The 17,661-nt window shown below is 44.1% G+C and overlaps 1 long non-coding RNA gene across 1 annotated transcript; it reads right to left on the bottom strand.

Annotated features, from left to right (window-relative positions):
• Positions 1 to 2,172: 2,172 nt before the first annotated feature.
• Positions 2,173 to 16,658, bottom strand: LOC148539674 (uncharacterized). The gene is made up of 3 exons (XR_015869868.1): positions 16,618 to 16,658; positions 5,226 to 5,426; positions 2,173 to 2,335 (listed from the first exon to the last, which is right to left on the bottom strand). It is a non-coding gene; the product is annotated as an uncharacterized LOC148539674 (long non-coding RNA).
• Positions 16,659 to 17,661: the final 1,003 nt, after the last annotated feature.

Genomic DNA, 17,661 nt, shown 5'->3' on the forward strand with positions numbered 1-17,661 from the left:
GTACATACGCATGACACTTTCACCCAGCCGGAAAGGCTGCTGCTGGGTCCTCATTGCCGGCAATGTGGACCGTATATTTCTTGTCATCTATAGATGGTGTAGGCGGTACAGTGGTAAACAGTGGTAAACTTATTTTACTGCTGTTTGTTAAATAATGAAAGGATGTCATAACCCCTCTAGCGAGTGCTTAAGGGAATATGGGGTCTATTTACTAAGCGGTGTGAGGAGACAGAGTGAAAACTGATAAGAAAGTGATAAGGTGCCAGACACTCAGCTCCCAACTGTCATTTTTCAAACACAGCCTGTGAGATGACAGTTGGGAGCTGATTGGCTGGCACCTTATCACTTTCTTATCACTTTCACTCTGTCTTCTAACACTGCTTAGTAAATAGACTCATATGTCTTGTTGCTAAACGGGGCCCTATCTACCAAAGTTTAGATGCAGAGGAGCTCCCTGGTCACAGCCCAACATCACAAACCAGACCTCCTCAATACAGGCTTTGAGGAGGCCATGGAGTAGATTTACCAAAGTTTCTAAAACAGACATTAGTCACTGTGGCAAACTATAAGAATATTCTTGGCATTTACCACATTTCCTTGGTTTGTCTCTTTAGGCTGCTATATTACTAATTCATAAACCTGCACAGTGTCATGGACTAACATGGCAACTACTGCCACATGGCACAAGCTATAATAAGCGGATAGGCTCTGCCTGCTCTGTGAACTATAAAATACCCTCTCCATTTACGTTCACATAACATACTGTGAGTTGTGAACCTCTGTGTGACTGGCTGCCATATTTTGCAACTTCCAAAGAGATTTTGAAAAGGAGCTAAATATATATGAGGACAGCTAAGATACATGTCGAAAAGCTGCTTAACTTGCTTCACATAAAACAAACATTATGGGCCTGATTCTGAGTCGGACGCAGCAGTGTCCATGTCTGTGTAGTTTTTGGATCGCACATCTGCAACTTTATGCAAATGTTGCTACAAAGCCCTTCAATGGTGTACATCTGTGCGTCTGGATGTGCAAGGATGAGATGCCCACTGTCAGCATCCGTATATGCTGAAATACCGCTTTGGTGCGTCTATGGCAGGTGTAGATTCTCTATATGAATATGGCCTCCTATGTGAATGATTCTGCGCTTGTGTACGCGATACACCTATAGCACTATCGCAACACACTCACGATACTCTAATTTGGACCACTAAGCCACCGACCTGTCACCGCCGAGGAAACTAAGTACTTTTTCAAAACATCTCTGAGACGCATGTGCAGTAGAAAATAATCGCTCCACTTCGTCCGGATCGCCGCTATGTCCGACTCAGGAACAGGCCATATATGTGGGATTGCTGCTTTAAGGACATTCCCCAATATTATGGTGAAATTATTAGTAATTAAGGCTACAACTGAATAATATGGATAGAATGAATCAGCAGATGAAATCACTACTGGGCACTAAGGTTGAATCTGAAATATGGGTAAAACCGCTCTGATTATTCTCGATGAAATGAACTGAATGCAAATGTGGCCTAGCCGTAGAACAAACCCTCCAGGGATCTGTAGTGGCAGAGTAGTATTCTGTGGTGATGTCAAACAAGCAGCAGTGACTGACGTGTTTCATTGTGCTCTGCAATTTCCTCTGAGAGTTCAACATTAACATCTGACTACATCAGACTCCATTTGGAGGAGATGTTTCAAGCCTCGGAGAGTGATAAAATGCAGAAGTAGCCCAAAGCAGCAAATCAGCTTCTAACTGTCATATATACAGTATAGCACATTCTTCGAAATGACAGAAGCTGATTGACTGCTTTGCATAACTTTTATCAATATCCAAGGTTTGATACATTAGCCAGTTTGAGGTTTTTCCCACTCGATTGACAAACAAAGGACAAGTGAAGGACAAGAGGACGATTCCTCACAGCTGCCTATTACAGACGGTTTTCTAGATCCGTGCCAGAGTCATGTACTCGTATATACTGTATAGAGCTATTTAGCGTGCTGAACTTTATGCTACTTAACAACTACAAGTCTTAAGAATATCAGTTTGTTCATACTTGGCTATCAACATTACCAATACATGATATTCATTTATACATATATTTATGTGACATTTATTATTCCATTTTTTTTATTGATTCAAATATTATATTGATACCTATGTGGTGACAAATGTAGTTCTTCTAGCTTCAAAAGCACTGTCGTTTCTTCCGTTTTGACATTTCTATTTTTCTGGAGAAGCAGACTCCTTATACAGACCAGCTGTGAACAACCTTTGCACCATTACAGAGTCCTTTAGGTTTCAGCGCTGCCTTCTTAATGGATGATATAGCTGTGGAGGAGTAAGAATATGGTGCACTATCATCCAATAAGATTGTGCTCTAAAAAGAAGTAGTATAGTTAAAGTTTACGTATGGGAAACTGTAATCCAGCATCTGTGCTTCTATTCAGAGAGTATGTTTTAAAGTTTTATCATCTGAAGTGCTTATCAAATTAAGGTAACTGACAGATGTATGATTGGGTAGGACATGCTGGCTATTCACCTCTCAGATAATGTTCCACTATGTTCTTATGAATTATGGACTCATAGATTTCTGCATAAAATAGTTTTTTATGCTATTTTTGACACTTTCTTTGCAAATGCTTTATTAACAGTTATTAACAATGATTAATATTCTTAATTATTTTAGTCACACTTTGGTTATCATAATGGCTGGAATATATAGCTATAAGTTAAGAAATTTTATATATTTTAATTAATTCATTTGTTTGTCATTAATAATTTACTTTGTAAAACAAGTGAAAATTAAAAAATTATAATATTTAGTCTCCTTATTAAGGAGTGAATGCTTCAATATGTTCCATACTGTGCACTATATGCATTAGTCATTTTGTTACTTTTTATTAATTTACCTGTGAGATATCAAGGTTACCTTGATAAAGCAATAACTCACATGGAAGATAATACCTTTATCTTTTAAGCATTGAATCCTAGAATGCTATGTTCCTATGAAAGTGTCATACATAGATTGAACACTACATTGCCCTGCAAATTGTAAAGGGAGAGACTGCCTGTTCAGGTGCAACATCACCTATGCTCTTTTTAGCATGCAAGAGTGATCCATAGTCCACACACATTGAAGCCCTGTTTTGAAATCACTGCGCCTGATTTCTGCTAATATGAGATAACACTCGGTGCAGGCAATACCTCACCATCCGAGCCCTATACTTATTTCACCCACTGCAATGTCAGTAACACCCATTCTGCTAAAATAGCCTTTGCTACCTTGGTCACATAGTGGCTGATGCAAAGATGAATGCCGGTTTGTGTGCACAAAATAAAATGCATATAGTTCCAACCTTGTTTATATGTATGTAAACAACTGGTGTTATAGTCAGATTTAAATGGGAAGGTGCCCTTTTATGATCCATATTTTTTAAAAACAGGCATATTATCAAAAAATTTTGCAAAGCCTTCATATGTGGAATTGTTACACAAGTAGTATATAATTTTCTTCAATATGCTTTAAATACAATTATTTTCCAACATAAATAAAATGCTTAGTATTTCGATTTGTGGCCAAGTAGTAAATTAATAGCAAATTGCAAGTAAACTCATTTTTATTAACTATTTTCAATTTTAAGTACTGTACATCCAAATACTTGTATTAATTTTTTTTTTTTTTTAAATCTTCACTTCTAGGAATGCAAATAAGGATTATTTATTTGCATGTACTGTATAAAGGAAGTGCTCTAACTGTGTCTGTGGTTAACTTTGTTGTGTTTGCCTCCAACTCCACAACTAGGAAGTTAAACTCTGGTGTCAAGTTCTGTAGCATTGCTGTAGCAATCTCTTCATCATCTACATACCAGTGATCGCACTCAGCCAAAAAAAATCTGGGTCCCAGGGACCCCTCACTTTAAAAAATTGGGGTCCTAACTGACCTTTTCTGAGTCCCATCTAAATAAAGGTTTTCTGTAAATCTAACAATGTAGCAGTTACAGCTCATGAAGCATATAGCAGAAGACAATGGCCCTGGTAGGAAAACAAACAAACACATTAACCCACACATGAAGAAAACACACATTGGCCCTGATAGGATAAAAAAAACACATTGGACGACACAGGAAAATAAATGAAAAATTGATTCAAATTCACTGCACTGCAGCCCGAGTCACCACTCCAGCCTGCCCTGCTGTGTCACTGCATTACTGTAGTGGGAGATGTCATGCAGCTATGTGTCGATGCATTTCCGTCTCTGGGTCATGCCAGGATCGGGCTGAGTCTGAGCCACCTGGAAAAGTCCAGCACTGCCAGGCTACAAGGATGCAGCACAGTGGGTGCAGGCAGGGTTACATCAGAATTGTGGGGCCCAGTATAAATTAAACAAGTTGTGCTCCCCAATCAGAGGCACACAGATAGGGGGAGCAGACAGATGCTCACAAAGGTTGGGTGGGCAGAGGCATATATGGGATGGGTGGGCAGGGGGAAAAATAGGGGCAGGCAGAAGCAAACATGGTGGGTGGACAGAGGCACACATAGGGGATGGGTAGAGGCAAACATGATGACAGGCAAAGACACACATGGGGGTTGGGGCAGAGGCACACATGGGGGGCAGGCAGAGACACACATGGGGCTGGGGCAGAGGCACACATGGGGAGGGGAGGAGAAAGACAAGTAAATATATCTATTTATAAAAAAACCTAGCCATTGACAGATATACCTGGTGGTGAATATGGGGGGTAGGTCAAAGAACTGCAGACACAGATTTTATACACAACCAGTGGGAGGGAGTTGGTTGGGGACAGCTATGCCTACTCACCAGGGCCCGGCAACAGTGATATCAAATTGGCTGCCTATCATTAAAGTGCACAGCTGTGGGGAGCTCTCAGTTGGCTCTGCAGTACTATGTTCATTGGTGTGGTGAGCAGTCTTGGGAGCTTTACTGCTCACCACACTGAGCTCTGTATTGCAGCCGCACTGTAATGATAGCCAGCCAATCTGATTCTCTGCTAGGCTGCCTGACACAAATGTCACTCAATGCTGCTGGGTCGGGAAGTATGTAAAGCCCTCCAAACTTTCTGGGTGCTTTACACATGGGTCTTAACAGCATCCACTATGTGGTGGCACCATTGTGCAGCCACTCTGCTGAGACATGCCCCGAGTCAGTCCTGAGCACCAGTCACCCGCTCATCACCAAGCCCAAACCCACTACACTTACTGGAGGCTGTCTTCACTCCAGGTGCAGGGGCCACCATCACAAAGCCTCACATCCCTGTAGTGCTGCTGCATGATCCAGTAAAGGTGCCAATGAGGTCTGGTCTGACTTCACTCCCACTTTTTATAGCCAGCGGCCAAGCCAGGGTCATGAAGGAGCCAGGGATTGGATGCAGCAGAGTGTGTCCTCAGGGGCCAACCCATTCTGAAAAAGTTAGACCCCAATCCTCAATACCTGGTAAAACACATGCTATAACGCATATTTGCGATCACTGCTTGCGCTACAACAGACATTATTTGCAGAGAAACAGACATCATTCTGTAAATTGAATCACTCATATTGGTGCATTCACATAACTTGGTATTGTTCAATACATGTCTTAAATGTAGTCTTTTCATGAGACCCCCATCTTTATACACTGCCTGCAGTGCTGTTAAAATATCGTTTTCTGATGTCTTCCCCTCTATAATAGAGTATGTATCTGAAGTTGCAAAGAAAATTAGCAGATTACAAAAAACTTGTAGAAAATCAAAGCGGTCACAGACTCAAAGTCCTGAGATCTGATAATAGTGGTGAATACTTGAACAAAAAGGTGGAATTATTCTTAAGAAAATATGGAATAGAGCACTAATTGACCATTGCCTATACTCCTGAGAAGAAGGGTGTAAATGAGAGACCAAATCATATACTAGTGGATAAATCAAGATGTATGCCTAGACAAAGCAGGCCTAGATAACAGTTTTGGGTGGAATCTGTGTCCACAGCAGTTTATCTAAAATATTGTTTTGCTACATTTGCCCTAATGGACATAACACCTATTGAAGCTTGGTCAAAAAAGCTTTTGGAAGTACTGTCTACATACAAATACTAAAAGAAAGAAGATGCAAACTGGATCAAAATCAGTAAAGTGCATAATGCCATGAAAGCAAAGACTACAGATTATGGAATTCAAGTAACGAAAAACGTATCAAATCCAAATCATGGTTCAAGGGCCAAGCGATCTCAAGACTGTCAAAAGTAAATGGGTGTTCTGCAAAAAAGTGAAGTAAGATGGGAGCATTGCATGCTACAAGGCCCAATTGGTTGCAAAAGGTTACAAAAACCAGGGATTGATTACAGTGAGACTTATTCTCTGGTGGCAAAATACAGTACTTTACGACCAGTTATGGTTATATCAGCCTTAATAACATGTTCTGTTCTGTTCTGTAACAGCTGGACTTTGATATTTCCTAAATGGTGAACTGAAGAAATATATATGGAGCCGCCAGAGCACTATAGTGAAATAATGTTTAAAGAAGGCAAAGTCTGCCTCTTTTAAAGGGCATTATATGGTCTAAGCACAGTGGTCAGTGCTGGTATATTAAATTAGATGCTGTATTTCAAGAAATGGGTTGAACGATCAAAGACGGATCACTTTCTTTACCAAAAACACATAATGTAGATCCTTTTCACATTCATATACAGTATGTAGATGAATTGCTATGGGCAAGCCTAGAAGAGCACAGCACTCCAGAGCAGCAATTTGGAGACTGCAGAAAGCTAAGTGTAACTAAATATGGGTGCAGGGTATGCGGTGTGGGGGCCCCTGGACCCTGGAGCCCGTGTGCACTGCACACCCTGCATCCATTATAGATATGACCTGTTTAGTCCCATGGCCTTCTGTGATTCTGCAACCTGGGCTAATACTAAATAATAAAAATTCTGTTATTATTTGAAATACTTTCTGCTATAAGTCTTCAGATGTTTGGAAACTCTGCATTACTTACTCAAAGTTCCTTCTGCTTAGTCTGCGGACTTCTGGTAAACCTGCAGTGTTTATCCCAGTGTCTTGTATTGTCTATGCTTACAATATCTGCTATACTGTCTTCAACATTGTGTACTTCAACCATCAATTATCCTGTTGTGTGCATACAAGTACCCCAAAACTGTGTGCCTTATATCCTGCTCAGTTTCTTACATGCAAGCTTGTTCCTATTTATTTGGACTAAACCCTACTTCTTTGGAATCACACCGGCTGCATACTGCAATCAGTTTTTTCATTTGATCCAGTTTCCTAGACTACTTCCAGCATTTATCCTGCGAGTACTGTTCCCTACACTTCCATTCAGTCTACTTACCTTGGTACATCTTGGTCCAGCTCCTCAGGTATTACCTGTAATCTCCACTATCTGTGTACAAGCTACAGTCTGTTCAGTTATTGCTTCATGGACTCTTAAGCTACTGTACCCGCATTGCCTGTACAGTCTGTTTAGTTATTACAAGGACTCTAAAGCTACCCATATTGCCTGTATAGTCTGTTCAGTAATTGCTTCAAAGACTCTTAAGATAACTCACATTGCCAGTACAGTCTACTCAGTTATAAAACTCCTGGCTATAATCTGTATACTGCTGTTTGTTCTAATACTTGATTTTACCAGTATTAGAAAGTGCCCTGTTTCTGTCTGCAGAACATCCCATATGCATTTCCAAGTGCCTTTGACTATGCCTTCAGCTCAGCAGTTTACTTTCCTACAGTAGGTTAATTCATTATTACCCTTTGTATTGTTCCTGTGTTTCCCACCTGTTATGTCCTGCATTGTTCCCTGTTTGTATGAATAAATCTGACTTACTTTTATATCCATGATATTCATGATTCCTCCAGACATACACACACAAGGGGAATTCCCCCTGGACTAATTACACACATTTGGATTATTCTGTCATGCTGACTGGGGGATGGAGGAAGATGACCACAAGGCCTATACAGGATATCTGATCTTTCTGGCAGGCACATTGATAAGTTGGGCAAGTAGGAAGCAGCCTAAAGTGGCATTGTTAATCACTGGGGCAGAGTACATGGCCTTGATTTAGTAGGCTCGGGGGCCTTACAACTAAAAGAGAAAATGTCAAACTGAGTATTATACTATTTTGCAGAAGGCAAAAAGACAAAAAAACTTTTTTTGGGGCACTCTTTTTAGTAAATATAATGAAATTTAAAACATTTCTTTTAATCAGTTACCCTTAAAAAAGCAACATTTTAGGTGTACTGAAATGTTTTAATAAAAATAGTATTAAATAAACGTGATTATCACATCATTAAATGCAAATTGCATGTTTTGCTAAGGTGAAAATATACAGATTCCTTATTTTAATAGTGAGAGCATAAATAGCTAAAGGGACATGCACTGATACATGAGTTTCTGTCTCAAACAAAAATATGTGACCACAATGGTCAGAGCCTTCTTCCAAATTGAAATAATCTCAATATTGTTACATCATCATTCAACAGTTTGATTAGAGCACACAGATTCCAGCATAAACTGAGAGCTGCTAATTGTTCAACATTTGGTTAATCTAGACACAAAAATGAGCAATTTAAACAGATTTATCTACATTTTTTACAGCCAAAGACCCACCATAAAAGCAGAATTTGTTCCAATTATATACGTATCTTATACAATGTAGTGCATGACTGTATTCACCAGTAGTTTCTGCAACATTGTAACAACTCTTTATAAGTTACAGCTAAGATCTGCTCTTGCTAAATGATGATTGACACCACAAATTTTGCAAGTAAAGCAGGCATATGTAGACAACATTGGGTTATATCATGTTTGTTTCCCAAGATCATTGAATCAATTAGGTATCCCAGGATCATTGAATAAATTAGGTATATCCTTGGTCCTGTTATCATCATACAGGTATTTATGATGAGAAGCTGATATTGAATGTATAACATATAGAAGCTTCTAGTTTGGGGGGGGAGGAGGAGGAGGGTGTTGATAGTTGAGTGCACTACTGCACAGACTCAATTTGTTCCTCCAGGGAGGCTTCATTCCTTGTTCCAATATGGCCACCAAAGTTAATTGTGCCCTATGTGGTGTCATCTTGTCACTGTGTATGAGTGCTACAGTGGAAGATGGGCATCTACCACTTAGCTCTAGAAAGACCTGGCATCATACCTGTGATTACCGCTGTTCCAGCACCCTGCACCACTAACCGCTTACAGCATCCACTCACCGGCTGGTGAGTTACACTCTCACCAGTTGGTGAGCTGTATCACCACCTGCTCCACCCAAGCTCTGCTCCATCGACAACCAGTGTCTATCACAGTGAGTATGGTTGTACATCATACTATATATCCTCAAACAAACTGTAGACGAGTGATTTATTTCTGAGAAAAACGAACACACCCGAACATTAGAGTTCCGAGTCGAACCGAGTCCCAGTTTGGAATCACCTTGGAGTTCTGAGTAAAGTCCCGACTATGGTCTTTTCACAAATCGGAATTTGGATTTAAAAAACGAATCTTGCATGTTTTGGATTGCATGTACTGTAAGTCCCTCCCTCGTGATTTTAGGTGCTGTGAGGTGGTCAAAATTGACTGGAGATGACTGGAAATTAAACTTATTGATGGTAATAATACTATAGGCACAAAAACAGGTCCAGAGAGAGGATAGAGAGAGATGCTGTAGAAAAGAAAAACTCAGACAGCATTCTGGGACAACATGGAGTAAACTTCATGAAGTTACCAGGAGACCCTAGTAAGTTACTTTTGTTATTACATTTAATACATTCTATAAAACAGATGAACATGAGCTCATGAAAAAAAAAAATATGGATGTTTTATGGGGACAGAGGGCCTAATTCAGCAGTGCACGTGATTGTACTGCTGAATGCAGATTCCCAATGTTCAGGAATCTGCGCAGACACCAGACCCATTCTGCACATGTGCAGAACGGGTCTGCGAGGCTGCACGGAGACTGGCAGCAGACTGTCAGTGATTGACAGTCTGCTGCTGTTTGGGGGTGGGGAGGGGGTGGCGATGCCCTCGGTTTCCTGAAACGGCAGCGTGTCGCCACCGTTGAGGGGATAGAAGAGGCCAGGATCTCCGTCGGCTGACAGAGATTTCTTGCCTCTTACTCTAATCTGCGGTGGCCGGCTGTGGGACCCCATGGGTCTCGCAGCCGTCCAATGGTCCGAGAGTATCCGATGTTGTGTTGGACAACGCAGCTCGGATACATAATGCAGCAGGAGGCGTTATGCCTTCTGCTGCATTACCATAATTGCAAGGATCGCAATTGCAAAGCTACCTGCGTGCATACATCATATATCTATAGCCTGTGTGCAGCTGTGCAATTGCGGTCCTTGCTGAATCAGGCCCAGAGTTTCCTTTATTCTGTGAAAGGCTTCAAGTGGGAAACAGTCACCACATTTATTTGATTGTTCTTTTGAAATAAATACTGTAGCCAGGGACAATAATAATTGTGGGAAAGTTACTCTGTTCATGCACTGAATACAAGGCTGAGCTATCTGTGATATTATAAATATAATTTACCCAACTAAATATGTTCCCTGGCAATTCTAGCTGGCGTCAGTGATGATCAAATACAATGTTTAAAATGTGTGAATAATTGCCATTGTCATAAAGTGCTATAAAATGTTAGTTTAAATATTGAAAGGTGTGCAACTATTATTTATTATGTTAAGGAAATCAATAAAAACTACATAACTGCATTGTATACAGGTATAATGAATATCATTGTGAAGGTTATAGCAGGCTACTGTTATAACCAAATAAAATTAGCCAAGTTGCAACGCCCTAAGCAGTAATGGTTGATAACTGTATAAATGATGCTTTCCGCAAGCTAAAATCTGTGGTATGGAACTTAGGGCCTCATTCAGAGATGGATGCAGAAGTGATCCATGTTGAGTCCTCGGTAGCAGTGGATCTGATAAGGTATGTAAAGGATGCAGGTGTTGTTTTTAGATCTGTAATGTCACATTATTACTAGGGACCAAAGGTCCTCATTCAGAGGCACTCGCAATTTGCGAGCGCTCGCTCTGAATCAGGAAGGATTTAAAAAAAAAAAAATACGCCTCCAGGCTGCTCGCATAGCTGTGGGTGACCACCCACAGCTTGTGCGGGTGGCCTGGCGATGGTCGTGATTATCGCGACCATCGGGCTTGCGACGAGACCCTTGTGGTAGGGTCTCATCCACCGCAAGCCCCAGTGAACTTCCTGCTCTAATAGAGCAGAAAGTTCACTACTAGACATCACGTGTGATGTCAGTGGGGCCGCCCACAAACTGCAGGCGTTCCTTCAGGAATGCCTCCGTTTGTGCAGCCACCCCCCGACCCGCCTACAAAACAGAGCGACCTGTCAATCAACAACAGCCGCCCCATTTTGCTGCGAGCCCCGAGCGAGTGAAGTTCTCACTCGCTCCGGGGATCGCGCATTCGCAGTGCACATGACGCACGTGCGCACTGCCTGACCATCAACCCGATTGCGAGCGCCATGCATGCGGGTCTGCATCAGGCCCCAAGTTCGAATTTGATCAGAGGGGCAAGCAGACACAATGACAGACATTTTATAAGGGTACTACACTATTTTATTATGTAAGAAACAATTGGCAGATAACAATGGTACATTAGTACATTATCTCAGCTTTCCTTTAAAAAAACTTAGTTCAACTCCTGCACCACAATAAACATCTCCTAAAACAACTTGCTTCAGAAAAACAATTACACTTCGTGTAGTATAAAAATAAAAACACAGTACAGCCTAACAGTGAAAACAAGGTATTGCCTACAGGTCTGCGGCTTTAGTTTTGAGCAAAGTCAGTCCAGGGGATCAGTATGTAATACCGCCGGGCGCATGGCCGGCGGTTCTAATCCCGACAGCGGAAGCCCAGCAGGGGTTAAGATCCCGACCGCTAATTAAGGTAAGTACCGCTAACCTAATTCCCTACCATAACCCTCCTTTAGGGATGCCTATCCCTAACCTCACCCTCTAGTGCCTAACCCCCCTCTAAGTGCCTAAACCTAACCCCCCCCTTCCCCGCAGCCTAAACCTAAGTCTCCCGGGGGGGCCTAACCCTAACCTCCACCCGGGGGTGCCTAACCCTAAGCCTCCCATCCCCTAGCCTAAACCTAACCCTCCCGGGGGGTGCCTAACCCTAAGTCCCCCTGGGGAGCCCTAAAACCTAACCCTCCCCACCCGCGGCTGTCCGCACCCGGCGCCCGGCTTACCTTCGTTCGGTATGCCGGGCATCGACTCCCGCCGTATGTCTAATGACAGGCGTCGGGATTTCGACGCCTGTCAATAGTACCTTGCCAGGATAAGACAGTCGGGAAGCCGGCTGTCAGCATTTCGAACATTGGCTTCCTGACTGCATCCCCAGTCCAGGATTAGAGGAAAAGAACAGGGTTCATGCAGTTGGCTCCTTTAGCTTTAAGCACAGTCCAGCATTAAGGAGAAACGAAGAAAGATTAGCATGCAGTTCTTGGCCTAAGCTTTAAGCACAGTCCAGCATTAAAAAGAAATTAATAGAAACTAGCATATAGTTTGTGACTTTAGCTTTAGGCACAGTCCAGCATTTAGTAAAGACAAATAGAGATTTAGCATACAGTTTGTGGCCCAGTCCAGCATAAGAGTGCAATAGAGAATAGGTGTTTGCATACTCTTCTGTACAACCCATTAGACTAATCATATATTTATGATAATTATTCCTTAATATTCGCTTGAACTCATCACAATGAATAACCGCATAACACTAAGGGTCTCATTCAGACCTGGTCGCAACCGGGTCGATGGTTAGCCCTGCGCATGCACAGCGGCCGCACTGCACGTGCGCAAGCCCCGGAGCAAGAGAGAAATTCTCTCGCTCCGGAGCGCTCTACAAAAGGGGCAGCTGTCGATGTTGATCGACAGATCGCCCCATTTTGTAGGCGGGCCGGGGGGTTGGTTTCCAAAATGGAGGCGTTCCTTAAGGACATCATCAGAGTTTCCTGCTCCCTGGGGCTTGCGGTTGCCGAGACCCAACCTTAGGGTCTCGTCGCAAGCCCCGATGATCGCGATGGTGTTCTACCTGGTTGGTCGCTAAGCTGTGGGTGGTAACCCACAGCTTAGCTAGAGAACAGGAGGCCGCACTAAAAAAAAAGGAAGCGGCCACCCTCATTCAGAGAGAGCGATCGCTTCTTGCGACCGCCTCTGAATGAGGGCCTAAGAGTGAAGCATTTAAATATAAAACATTTACTTGCTTTTGCTGAAATAGTTAGCACTACTTTGAAACATAACATGAAGATACAATGGAAAACACTCACATTCATGTGCAATTTACTCTAAACAGCAACTGCAATCAATCTGAAGGCAACGCCATGGTAATTCAGCATTATACTTTAGCACAAACCAGTAGCCTACAAAGGTGAGAGCACCCCAAAATAGCATAATAGAATCAACAGTACTCCAATTCCAAAAAATTAATTTGCAGAATTTAAGCATAGCAGTTGCAAGCACATTGAAATCAGCAATATCCAGCGTTTAGCATAGAATACATTTTCTATTGCATCAACTTTAAACATACTGCTAACCATCTTCGCCCCAAAAATGACCCCTAACAGTACCTATGACCTGGCCAACAGAGTAAATACCTCCATACCGCCCTACACATTGCATCCAGCCTAAAAGAGATACCCTACTACTGGGAATACCCCAGATCAGCTCCTATCCCTAACTCACTGGTGGCAACTACTACAGTATTTTCTTCCCCACCCCCCAGGACAGCCCACCAGCGCTGCAGACATTATTAAAATTAGGGTATCTCACCACTGCAACTCCTTAGCTCGTCCCTTATCACTTGCACTGCCCGGAATGTAAATCATCGCAATGGCTGTGCTTCCATACAGGATCCTAATGCCAGGAATCCTGAAGTCTGTGGATTACTGTGATGCTGTCTTCACTCCACCTGTCAGGCTTGGGTTCTTTCCTCCCGGGCTCCAGTCACAGAGCTCCTCCAGGCATGTGATTAGGGGTCCTCTCAGGGTCTTGCTCAATGGGGCTGTCTCACTCTCTGCCGGTGTGACTCCTGGGTCTTTTCCTCATGGCAGGCATGCTTTTCCTCTAGCAGAGTCCTCTCCAAGTCCCTTTTCCTCACAGCTGCCATGTCCATAGCCGAAACTAAAGATCTGGTAATGGGAGGTCCCAGTTTTAGCACCATGTCAGATATTGGAAAAATAACACCAGTTGTATCCTTCCCCATGGTGTCAACGGGTGCAGGGAGGTATGTTGTGAGCCGCCAAAAAGGGGGCGTGGCCTCGCAGCCCGAACCCCACTGGTCTGGTGTGTGGAAGAAGTACGGGTGAGCAATGTGCAGTGCCGGCTCCCTCACACTGTCAGGAGCCGAGTGCTGCATTTAATGCTACAGTGCAGTACCCGGCTCCTGTCACCAGTCAGTTTGAAAGTCTTTTCTTACCTATAAGGTGGTTTCTTTGCAATGGGGAACCTCTGAGGAATTTGAGCCTCACTGGGCAGCGTCTTCAGCCGGTATTCACTATTCATGTAGGAGATCACATTGTCTGGAAAATGCTTGTTTAGGTAGAAATATAACCCATGTCATCATCATAACCAGATAATATATCCTGTAGTAACAGAAGCTTTTGTGCAGGAAAAATGTGAATTTCCCTTATCAAACTTCTGTGTCTCGCCAGGCTCCCCTCTGTTACTCCAGACCACCAATGTCTCCATCCCCAGGCCCCTCTGTGGTTCTCCAGGCTCTCGGTGTCTCTTTATCTCCAGGCCTTCATGTCTCTCTATCTCCAGGCCACAACCCCAGTGTGTGTATCTCTGCCCCAGTGTGTCTCTAAGCCCCATTTCTCCATCACCAGTGTGCGTCTCTCAGCCCCAGTGTGCGTCTCTCTGTTCCAGTGCATCTCTCAGCCTCATTCCCCCAGCCCCAGTGTGCATCTCTCAGCCCCAATCCCCCAGCCCCAGTGTGTGTCTCTCTACCCCATTCCCCCAGCCACAGTGTGCATCAGCGTCATTCCACAGCCCTGTGTTAACTCCAACCCCCCCCAGCCTTTGCAGTCAGCTCCAACTTCCCCACCAGCCCCCTGTGCAGTCAGCTCCAATCCCCCACAGCCCTGTGCAGTCAGCTCCAACCATACCCCCCAACCCACTGTGCAGTAAACTCCAATCCCCCCCCCCTGCCAGGGCCGGCCCTAGCCCAAATTTTTTGTTACGCAAATATATTTTTTGGCGCCCCCGGGCATATTGTTGCCCATGCCAGAAAAAATTAAGGGGCCGTGGTCTCATGGAAAAAGCCATACCCATGAGCCAAACCCCATTTTTGTCACCCTGGATGCATACCCAGCACTCCAGCAGCTACTGGGCATGCCCCCAGACCCCCTCTCCAGTGTATAGATGTGGCGTGCATGCGCACAGCAATTATTACAAAAAGCAGCTCCCCCCTTTTGTTTGTTTTTTTACTAAGGATAGATATGGCTACTAAGAAGGTGTATAGAAGTCACCCATTGTCACACACACCAGTCAGATGTTGTCTTGCATACTCACAGCAGTCATCAATTGTCTCATATACACACACACAGCAGTCAGACATTGTCACACACACACAGGCCCTGATTCAGAGCCGGACGCTCTGACAGAGAGCTCGCTCTGAATCAGGGCCGCCGTTCTTCATTTTTAGAGCGGCCTCCTGGCCGCTCGTATAGCTGTAGGTGACATTCATACAGTCCTCCTTACTTACATAAGTCATACATACAGTCCCCTTTACTTACATAAGTCATACATACATACAGTCCTCCTTACTTACATAAGTCATACATTCAGTCCTCCTTACTTACATAAGTCATACATACAGTCCTCCTTACACACATACATACATACATACAGTCCTACATATATACATACGGTCCTCCTTACTTACATAAGTCATACATACATACGGTCCTCCTCACTTACCTAAGTCATACATACATACGGTCCTCCTTACTTACATAAGTCATACATACATACAGTCCTCCTTACTTACATAAGTCATACATACATACAGTCCTCCTTACTTACATAAGTCATACATAAATACAGTCCTCCTTACTTACATAAGTCATACATACAGTCCTCCTTACTTACGTAAGTCATACATACATACAGTACTCCTTACTTGCATAAGTCATACATACAGTCCTCCTTACACACATACATACAGTCCTACATATATACATACATACAGTCCTCCTTACTTACATAAGTCATACATACATACATACAGTCCTCCTTACTTACATAAGTCATACATACATACAGTCCTCCTTACTTACATACAAGCATACAGTCCTCTTGTATGATTCCAAGAGTCAGTGATACAGATGCCATTATGTGCTAACAGCCCCAATAAGCCATACTGCCACCCTGACTGATGCGTGGGGAGAGTCGGGTAATAATACAGTGTTAGTAGCAGGAAGCTGCCAGGCTTGGCTAATGCTGCAGGCAGCTACTCAGCTGTCAGAATAAAGGATCCTCCATATCATGCACTGGCCACCGTAGAAGCTCTAAGATCAGCAGAAATGTCTGCACTCACTCCTTACAGTTTACGGGCTCCCCGCTCCAAGGTGTTACCTGCTGAGGGCTTCTCTCCAACCTCCCGGAAAACCTCTCACAAGTGCAGCAATCGACTACACTGGTCTGAAGCAGGCTGTTTAATGGATAAGGTCACCAAACCTGCACAGCGCAGGCTGTGCTCCTTGGGGCCGGCACAGTGGGGTTGTGAGCAGCAGGCTGCGGCTAGGACCTGCTGCCGGCTCCAATACTTTTCTTATATATATATGCATCCTTTACCTGTCCCCCGGCGCCAGGCATGAAGAGAGCAGTTGAAGACTGCATGCGCCCTGCGGCTACTTCCCCTCCTCAATTTGCCCGGCATAATTAAAGGGCCTACCTGGCTGCAATGCTCCCCCTCCGCCCCACTGGCGGTCCGGACTGGCGGTCTTGATCCTTCTCAAAGGCGGGCTACAGCTGTCATTCTCCTCCCTCCAGCCCTGTTTGTGCCTGCAACCAGCGACCTTGCGGCATGATGTCATGATGTCACAACGTCACGTCGCCACATACAAGCCATCGGACGGCCGCCCTTTAGAATCACGGAGCAGCTGTGTCACAGTGACACAGGCTGCCTGCAGTCAGCCTCTCCACTGCTGGGTGCTGTCTAGTGGCTAAGTATATTAATCGCATGGTCACGGCCGCGGTGCCCTTCACTATGTGGTGCTCTATGCGGCCGCATACCTTGCGTAATCATAGAACCGGCCCTGCCCCCAGCCCTGTGCAGTTAGCTCCAACCTTCCTCCCCAGCCCCCTGTGTAGTCAGCTCCAATCCCCCCTCCGCACTGTGCACAGCTTCAATCCCCCCCACTCAGAACTGTTCACAGCTCCAATCCCCCCTCAGCACTGTGCACAGCTCCAACAATCCCCCCTCAGCTCTGTGCACAGCTCCAACAATCCCCCCTCCACCCTCAGCACTGTGCACAGCTCCTACCCCCCTCAGCACTGTGCACAGCTCCAACAATCCCCCTCTCCCCCCTCAGCACTGTGCACAGCTCCAACAAACCACCCCTCAACACTGTGCACAGCTCCAATCCCCCCTCCCCCTTAGCACTGTGCACGGCTCCA

The sequence above is a fragment of the Taudactylus pleione genome, unplaced genomic scaffold, assembly GCF_031769625.1.
Source record: "Taudactylus pleione unplaced genomic scaffold, aTauple2 ptg000021l, whole genome shotgun sequence".
Lineage (NCBI taxonomy): Eukaryota > Metazoa > Chordata > Amphibia > Anura > Myobatrachidae > Taudactylus > Taudactylus pleione.